The sequence below is a fragment of the Colletes latitarsis genome, chromosome 1, assembly GCF_051014445.1.
Source record: "Colletes latitarsis isolate SP2378_abdomen chromosome 1, iyColLati1, whole genome shotgun sequence".
NCBI lineage: Eukaryota > Metazoa > Arthropoda > Insecta > Hymenoptera > Colletidae > Colletes > Colletes latitarsis.
Window position 1 is genome coordinate 41,445,239 of NC_135134.1, and position 10,433 is coordinate 41,455,671.

At 35.8% G+C, this 10,433-nt stretch overlaps 1 protein-coding gene across 2 annotated transcripts in view; it reads left to right on the plus strand.

The window, feature by feature from the left end:
• The first annotated feature begins 438 nt into the window (after positions 1-438).
• Positions 439-10,433, plus strand: part of LOC143344245 (uncharacterized) — a 27,263-nt gene continuing 17,268 nt past the window's right edge. For both annotated transcript variants that reach the window (XM_076770120.1, XM_076770112.1), the window contains exon 1: positions 439-663. The gene's annotated coding sequence lies outside the window, so the exon portion shown is untranslated. The remainder of the gene's footprint in view (positions 664-10,433) is intronic.

Genomic DNA, 10,433 nt, shown 5'->3' on the forward strand with positions numbered 1-10,433 from the left:
GTCAACGAAAGATCATTGCAATTAATTAATTTTAAAAATGACTACAAATATATAATATTTAATAGGCAAAATATTAAATATTTTAATACTTCATTATTTTATAGTGGTAATATACAGAATAAATACTTTTGCAAATACTGCATATTATACATTTTATGTATTCTTTATACTTTAATATATTGTAATGCTTGCTGTAAGTTCATGTTTAGAAATATTCTAATGCCTTTACTATAATACTGACATATCAAATATATGTTATTTAACTGAAATATTGAAAATGTTAGTCACATGTATCAAAATTAATTTTAGAAACATAATGAGATATATTTAATAAATAATGACGTAATTCTGGAACTAATAAAATCTGTTTTATGCTTTACATGTTTGACCTGTATACGTGCACCCCCTACTGTTAATTAGGTGTACTAGTGACGCCAATGGCGGACGAAGCCCGTTTGAGACGCTAAAATATGTTTCTCGAACTCGTATTTACGCACAAATTTCATTACAATTGTGAAACAAGTAAAATTAATTCGTGATACTCTTGAAAATTCATTGTTTTATTAGTGACAAAAAAGTCGTGATATTGTTTGTTTTAAGCGTGTTGTTTGCAGGTGTAACTGTGTGTGCACGAAGGAGACGCTTCGAGAACGGACATAGAAGGTACGTTCACCTTTATCCTTTTGAATCTTTATTTTTATACTATTTAAATTTCACGTCTCTTCCTACATCCTATTTTTCACTTTGAAGTAATTTTATTGATGATATATATGTATTGGGTTCAATTGGAATTTCGGAAAGTATGTATTCGTAGAAAAATTGCATTATGTATGCTTTTCTCAATTAATTTTTCAGTTGATATAAACAAAAATACAAACTGTAGTGGAAAGAGAGAATTAAAATATTTCTTAGTAATTATTATCTTAAAATAATATACATATAATATTATCTGTTACTTAAATATATAGTCAGAATGAATTGTAATTGACAACACATTCGTTTTAAGTATTTTACAAGTTTAAAATCTATTTGTTTCTGTTCTCGAAACAATATTGTAATTAATCAGACTTTAACAGCTGCATTTAAAAACTGTAATTTGCAAAGAGTATTACGCTGAATATTCAGGTTTATGTAGTATACATTATGTGCATAGAATTATGTATATTACCATTTGTGCAATGGATAAGTTATTAAATAATTACATGTAAATATTCTAAGAAATGTTTTATTTTACATTTTATGGATAACCACAGTAAGTGTTGCTTTTATTATCATAACAAAACTATCTAAACACAAAGGGGATTTATATATATTTTTAAATGTGTTTTAAATTATATATTTGGAAGATGAAATTTATTTAAAACATTGTATTTATTACCATTTACAATTTCATACATACTGTGACGTTATTGAAATAATTGTCACATGGATTTCCCAATTTCCCAACTTTATTATGCCACTTGAGACTTTTCCTTATCTGTGTGTTATATGATTATTAAGAGATACATCAATACTACTTCCTTCGATTAAAAAAATGTGCACAGGAAAAACCTGATGACATACTTAAAAACATATGTAATATCTTTCTTTTACTGAAATGTTAAATTGAAGATTAAAATTTGATTAAGCATGAGCAAAAACAGAATAAAACTATGAAGACACAAAATTGAATCTTCGTGGAATTCAAACCTTGGTCATTTAGATCGTAGTTTGGGATATTATAATGTGTCGATTGTAACTACAGTTAAAATCCATTCTATGTTAATAGTTACCTCAAAACTTCAAAAGTTTAAATTTGTACATATTTGAAGCCATTTTTTAAAAAAATGACTAGGCATTTGCAGTTATTACTCTAGAATTTCTTTATATTCATTAGTCTCTATACTTTACTCTCTGTCCCATCTAAAAAATGCCTGTCTAAATTGTAAACACTCTTTGTAAGATTTGAATATTTAGTATATTTAGCATGCAGAAATATTATAATCACATTTGTTAATCATACGTGTTTGTACAGATCAACTCAATGCATTTAAGGCAGTGGTCATAAAATTTTGTCAAATGTCCCCTTTTATTTGTGCTTAAAATGTATAAAGAAAAATTTTTGTTACATTGATTTTAATTAATTCAAAATTAAGTTATATTGATTCATTCAATATAATTGTATCGAATTATTAATAAATGATCCCAATACTAAATTTTAGTCTAAGAAAATTATACAAATGTTACTTGGATTTCTTTAATTTCCTGTTTCGTAATAAATTATTTGTATTGTAGAACAGGGTGGATGTAATTTATTTAACCTTGCAAACATTTAATTTTATCTATCATGTACAGGTTCGTTTAGTTTTTCAATTATTTCAAACATTGTAATTTGGAATTAACCACTGCAATTGTAAATTGAATGATATAACACTGTCATAAAGTTAATAGATGTCATTGGCCAAGATCAGTTAACATGTTAGTTTGCTTTATACCAAGCACTGTGTCCCTGAAAATATTAATACATATAATCGTTAAGTTTTAATAATCATTGTGTTCGTAGAAATAGATATTTACATTATACATGCATTCCTATATGACAAATTTTCTTTTTACTCCCATCTTAGATAATAAGGCGCCTCTCTTCGTTCTATACTTCCGAAATTTATTTAAATTGCGAAAAAATAATTTTTGCAATTATTGACTTAAAACATTCCTTTTTCAAGCTAGTAGGTTTTTTTTAGAAGCTTACTTTTTTGTCTAGTGAACCTTTTGCACTCGATCATCTACCACTAATTTAAACAAACTTTTTTACGAATAGTATAATACGATAGTAAATACTTTAAGCAAATATATCTTTTTTTTTTTTTTTTTTTTTTTAATTTTCCGTTTATGTATTTTGTCCTATTATAATCACTTTAAAAAAATAATGTCATTGTGTTTCCTTAGAAAGTGCATCCAAATTCTTTGCTAGATGTCTCTTCAGAGGGAACAACCGAGTGTAAAGGGTTAATATTATAATAGTTTAATAATTAAAAAAGTTATTAAGTATCTAGTTAATTAATGCGAAGAACAATAGAATTGTGGCAGATTTCGGACAATCGTTATTGATTTCAATTAAAAGGCGCGCCCTTGAACGATCAGTTCGAGGAAAGGTCGATTCGAGAGAATCGGGTATAATCGTCATAAAGGAGTTTGTTTGTTTGTGATAAGATGCCTGGCTCTACCACAGGGTAACAGATACGATAACAGGCTCTATGAGGCCCATATATGTGACCAGTTGAAATGGGAGCATAGCGTGTCTCTCGATTTCTCCGTTCGAAACGTTCCTGGAATCCTCTCTGAAATATGTAGTCCTCGATCCATCGATGAACGACCCATTCGGTTCTATATAGTAACCTTTATGCTTCTAGTCTATAATTCTTACCTTACGGAAAGCTTTCTAATTTACGTGCAGTTAGAATGCAACGTTATAAAACCATTCGTGATCCTTGGAAAACAATTATTACAAATTGCTTGGAAATATTGCAATATATTTAGAGTTGCTGTAACGATCGAAACATTCAAGTACTTTGGAATTTGAACGAAGTAAAACTCATTTTATCACGATGAACTGAGATCTCGACTGATCAACTAATTTTTAACTTAAATTTTTTGTACTTCTCGAATAATCTGCTTATAAAATGTTCCAGTATATTACCTTGACTATTCATTTTCTTGTCGAGTACTAAAACAGTTCTACTTTCACATTTCATGTATAACTGAAAATGAAACACAGTCACTGCTATTGCAATCATTATCGGACTCCAAAATTGAATGAACGCTTTTAACCCCTTAACGTACTGTTTATTAATAAAAATTAATAAGTTTAACAATATTAACAATGAATTTTTATTAAAACTTTCCTATACGAGTGATTTTAACTACTTAACGTACGATTTAATTCCAAATAATTTTTCAAACGTATATACTATTTAATTTTGTTTATACAAGAAATGGCCGCGAAAAAGAATAGATTTGTTTTATGAATACTTTGTAACTGTAAAAATGTGTTGATTTTAATACATAAGATTTGATGACGAATGAATAGCCTCGTGATTGTGCAGCTTGACATCAAGAACTTATAACGAGTCAGACTCGCCATTGTACAGCAAGGGGTTAAACGTGACCGAGTGTAAAATTTGAAGGATCGTATATGTAAATAAATTCTAGAATAAACAGTGTTCAACACTCGATCGATTTTATAAAATATTGAAACATCGAGGAAGGAAGTTCGACGAGCAGTTAAAGTCTCGAAAGAGCGATTTCTGTAGAATTCAAGTTACCACGAAATCTCTCCCGCCAAGGGTTCCATAAATGCACAATGGGACATATGCCTCCCAATAACGGAATGGGTCTCTGCTCATTGTTCCGAAAACATAAAAGCTTTCTGAAAATATTACAATCAGAAAGCTTTACGTATTGCTACAATGGGAATGTAGCAATGTATGTACTGTTATTTGTCTTCCAAAGACTTTGAAAGAACTTAACGTTTTAACACAATTACGTTTTACGAGTTCTTAAACCGAACACTGACACATTTAAATATTTTATGCGAATATCGCAATTAGAATGAACGTTGATTATTTAACGATTAATAATGTTGCGGTGCACTTAAAAGGTGTTCGTCCATCACAGGATATGAATGCCTGTGTTAAAGAAACGACACATGGTCTGTTAGGATACATGTTTCAGTCTCATGACTCACTGCCAGGTGTTCCTCTTTCGCGCCCTGAGTAGCGTTAGCAGGCAACGTTTTCCTTATGGTTCAGGATTCCTTAACATTCATAATTTACGAGTATCGATTTTACCAATTGTAATACATTTTCCATTAATAGTTCTCGCGAATATATAAGATAATATTATTCCTACATCACATTTAATTATTTTTTTAACGCAACTGAGTTTAGTAATTATATAACTGGCAATTTAGTGTGACTTTTTATTACCTTTTTGCAGTTAAATTTTCGAAGTAAATATATTTATTATTTTTGTAATTAAATGGTATAACTTTTGCATTAATGTCACGTTAATTTTGGAAGCATACAAATTAGTATATTTGTTAATAAATTTAAAGCAAATTTTTAAAAATTTGTTCAAAATACATGATGTACTATAAAATTAGTCTACAGTGACGTGCACAAATTATTATTTCTTTAACGTAACTGAGTTTAGTAATTACATAACTGGCAATTTAGTGTGACTTTTATTAAATATTTATTAAAAAAATTAGAGGTTCAATTTTTATTTTTATAGGTAGATCATTATACTATGTGTAAAGAAATTTTATTCAGAATTGTGCTTAATTACCTTTTTGCAGTTAAATTTTCGAAGTAAATATATTTATTATTCTTGTAATTAAATGGTATAACTTTTGCATTAATGTCACGTTAATTTTGAAAGCATAAAAATTATGCAAATTAGTATATTCGTCAATAAATGTAAAGCAAATTTTTAAAAATCTGTTCAAAATACATCATATGCTATAAAATTAGTCTACAGTGACGTACACAAAATTACGAATACAATCTTATTTTCGAAATATTTGAACAATGTTCAACGTTTTTTATATAAACGTATATTACCAAGAAAAGTATCAAAAAATGTTCGCAGCAAATATCGTAAAATTCTTAAAAGAAGATAAGTTTTTAGATAAGATTTCAATATTTCCAGCGAAACTGCCTAAAATAATAAATAAAACTAAAGTATATTGGATTTAGGAGATCGGAGAATTCATAAAATGTTTGAAAGGATGGGAGGTGGAGGGAGTAACGTATTTTGTTAAGAGAAACTCGTATTGTGCGACCAGCTGGATTCTTACGGATTTATTCTTGGAAACGAACAAGAATAACGTGTCTTAGGTACGCGCCTGCCTCTCCCCCCCTCTCTCGCCATCTCTCTGTTTCCGTTCTCTCTAGGCCTCTGTGTGCCTTCTTTTCTTTCTCTCTTATCCCTCTTTTTTCGTCTCTTTCCCTATCAGAATTCTACATCAATCGTCAGATACGTCTATCACTTTCACTTTTTTTCTTTGCATCTTAATGAATGTCCTCCGAGAGAATTTGAAAACTCTAGATACATATTCAAAAGAAGTTAAATAAACAAAAAATTAATATTGATATTTTACTATATGCATTAAGCGTTATTATATCTAGGTTAAACGATATTGCAAATAGAGGATAAATATACAATTTTTTTTACATAAATACGTACGTGTAAGAATGTAGATATTACGGTCAGGAGAGCGGTTGGGCGTTTTAATAAAACTTAAGACACGATGGACTTTTGGAAAAACTATATTTGGTGTCTGCTCGCGGCAAAAGCCAATACAAATCTGTACCCTGACAGAGAACCAGGGTCGTGAGGGCACCCTTGACAGTACGGCCCTCTTTTGTCTAAGTGTCCTGGCCGATTCTCCTTTAAGAGGGGGAAACGCGCCCAAAAAGAAGCACATGGCCCGCTTCGGGCATTTATCTATTTCAATGTTTCTAACATTCGGCCATACTGACAACCAAGTCTGCCCTCAGACTTTACAATAAAATTACTCCTTTGATTTTATCTGAAAATAAAAAGGTTGTTGTCGTGACATGATACCGTTGCATCACTCACGATCAACTATGGATACCGTTGTATCCCTTACTGACAACCACCCTGCCTGAGACACGCCTTCGTGTCCGTCTGGTTCGGTGTCCTTCTCCGCACAGATACCGTTGCACCTGGCGAAGGATATTTGCCTAAGGTACCTGCGTACCTATGCTCAGCAACTTTGACACCGTCGTGTCCGTCTGGCTCACGCCCTTCTTCGCTAAGATACCGTTGTACCCGCGAAGGATATCTGCCTAAGGTACCTGTGTACCTATACTCAGCATCTTCGACACCGTATGTGTCCGTTTGGCTCAACGCCCTTCCTCGCTAAGATACCGTCGTATCCGCGAAGGATAGCTTTCTTGGGTCATTCCCGTTGGAATGGTGTTAGGTGACCCGTCCTTCTCCCTCATCAGGTGCTTAGGCCGTTGCCCTCGCTCGCCGGATTTTGCCTGGTCGCCGGGCAAAGTCCCTCCTGATGCTTATCGAAGCCTTATGCTTTCGATCCACCCTGATGTTTCTGTGAACAAACTCAAACAAATGTGAGATTGCGTTTGAACTTATGTGACAATCGATCGTTAACGAACGACTATCCGTACTAAAACCAACGATACTTTAAATTTAAAAAAGGATATAGCGATGGTTATTATTCGACATCGTGGTCGTCCCCTTGGATCGTAATCCACGGTTTCATCTTATCGGCTGCAACGACTGTTCGTAATCGTTTCGCCCCTTCTCGTAGATCCTCTACATCATAGCGGTCATTCGGTAGCACCGCTCGAACTTTGAATGGTCCTTTATACTTCGGCAGCAACTTTCGGCTGCTCCCCGTTGCAGGTTCACTGGTCATTCGTATCAATACGAGTTCGTCAACGGTATACGCACGTGCTTCCTTTCGCGTACGGTCATACCGCTCCTTTTGTTTGCGCTGATCTTCGGAAATGTGCTGGCTAATGTTTCCTCGCATGGCAGCCAAATCCAACCGATCCATTTCTTCCTGTACGACACTCAGTAGTGTCCCTTCAGCTACTGTTCTCGTGTCGCATCCGATCAATGCTTTTGTCGGCGTCGTGCCGATGCCCTTGTTGTGCGTGGTGTTTATTGCGCTCTGTACCCTTTTTACCTGAGTATCCCAGTCTCGTGGATCCAGGCCTGCTGAACTTGTCGCTAGCGCGTCAACGATAGTTTTGTTGTATCGTTCGCATTGTCCGTTCGCTCTTGGTGTGGCTACTGCGTTAAGTACATGCTTGATGCCGTATGTTCGACATAGAGTAGCGAACCGTTGTGACGTAAAACTTGTTCCACGATCGCTTATTATTCTCGTCGGCACACCGAATAAGTACATCAGATCCAATAATACCTTTTCAGTGTGACGAGTCTTCTGGCTTTTTACTGGTTCCACGATCATAAATTTTGTAAACGCGTCTACCATCACGAGTAGATATTTATTTCCCTTTCTGCTCGTTTCGAATGGTCCCACGTGATCGATGTGCAAGGTGTGGAACGGTATCGGCGCCTTTTCGATGGTGTTCAACTTGCACTGCTTCTTGCCCGAAGTGTGTTTGTAATATGCACAACTCAAACATGCGTTTACATACTTTGTTACGAAACGTTTCATATTCGCGAACCAATAATTCCTTTGAATTCGTTCAATTGTCTTTTCCGAACTCAGGTGTCCGGCGTCGTCGTGGCATAATCGGCATATTTGTAGCCTTGCGTTTTTCGGAACGACCCAAGCCGTTTTGTTACCTGCTAGCCGCCGGTATAGTTTGTCCTTTTTCAACACGTACTCCTGGAAGTAATGCTTCGTCTCGGGTGACTCTTCATTGTTGGCGAGAATCGTTCGGACCCGTGACAATTGCTCGTCCTGCATTTGTGCCGACGTTATCCATTCAGCCTCCGTAATGTCGACGTAGGCGACCTCGAGAGCGACCGGTTGAGGATTTCGGCTAAGTGCATCCACATGAGCCATCTTCGTCCCCGGTCGATACAGGATTTCGAAAGTGTACTCCTGCACTTCCAACCACCATCGACCTATGCGTGGCAATAAATCTTTTTTCGAAAAGGTCGTCCTCAATGCGTTGCAGTCTGTCACCACCTTGAATTCTATTCCCAGTAAATAAACTCGAAAATAGCGTAGCGCGAACACAACTGCCATTGTTTCCAATTCATACGAATGGTAGCATCGTTGATCCGCTGTCGTTTGTTTGCTGAAATAAGCAACCACTGCCATCTTTCCGTCTTCCTGTTGTTGTAACAATATGGCTCCAACACCTAAAGAACTTGCATCTGTGTGTAGTTCAGTGGGTCGAGCTGGATCGAAAATGCATAATATCGGTCGTGATGTTAATTTCTCTTGTACCTGCCGAAAAGCGTTTTCCTGTGGCTTCCCCCATGTCCACGGTACATCTTTGCGTGTGAGACGCGTTAAGGGTTCCACGATCGTTGCAAAATTCTTAATAAATTTCCTGAAGTAGCTGGCCAATCCCAGAAATTGCCGTACCTGCTTAACCGTTGTCGGAAATGGCATTTCTTCCACGGCATCTATTTTTCGTTGGCCTGGCCTTACCCCATGTTCGCTTATTTCACGGCCCAAGTATTCGATGGTTTCTTTAAAGAATGAACATTTCTCGAGTTTAAGGGTCAGGCCATGTGTTCGGAAGGTCTCTAAAACTTTCCGTAGTTTCACGATACCCTCTTCTACAGTTTTCGACGGTATAATGACATCGTCCAAATACGGAAATGCAACGGTGTCCTTCAAATTTCCAAGAACCTTATTTATTAACCGTTGGAAAACAGCAGGCGCGTTGGTTAACCCAAAAGGCATTCGTAGGAATTCGTAATGTCCTTCCGGTGTAACAAAGGCTGTCTTTGCGATCGAATCTTCAGCGACGGGTACTTGGTAATATCCTGACGCTAAATCGAGACCCGTAAAATACCGATTGCCGCCCAGCTTATCGATTTGATCGTCGATCAGAGGCAGAGGGTATTTGTCCTTTACGGTGATGGCGTTTAATTTGCGATAATCTACGCACATTCTTGTGTCCCCTGTTTTCTTTTTCACGAGCGTAATCGGGCTCGCATACGGTGAATCAGATTCTCTAATTATTCGGTTATCCAATAAATCCGCAATTATTTCGCGAACGACCCTTTTCTCCGGTTCCGCGAGACGGTAAGGGTGATACGCGATCGGTTCATCGCTGAGTAATCGGATTTCTATCGACACCGTGTTTGTCCTTCCAAGATCTCGCATTGACGACGATACGCAATCGCGGAATTCTTCAATTAACGCGACGCATAATTCTCTTTCCTTCTTTTCGATGTTTCCCAGATCCAATTTAGGGTTTGCTTCGATAACATAGATATCCATCGCCGAAATTATTCGCGGTTCTCTTGAATCCCTCAAATCGTTAAAAATGAGTTGATTTCCCCGTTTCAACATTACAACATGCTCTTGCTGTAGGAAATCTCTCCCAAGGATTACGTCATGAGCCGTATGCTCGTCCGGAATAATGTAAGAATCTACGCGCGCTGTTACATTCTGGATTTTTATCGTAATCGGCGCGATTCTATTAATGACTACGGATTGATTGGCAAATCCTTTAAATATCGTATCTTCCACGGTTTTCGTGTTGATACAGAATTTCTTCGTTATCGACGAATGAACGATAGTACATGCGCTTCCGGTATCTATCAAGCTTTCTACCTTGTGACCGTTAACGCGAACGTGAATCTTATACATATTAATACGGTTCTTAATATCTTGTACAATATTTACCTCTTTTTCCGGACAACTCTCTCGTCGGTGTCCGAACTTTCTGCAGACGCTGCAT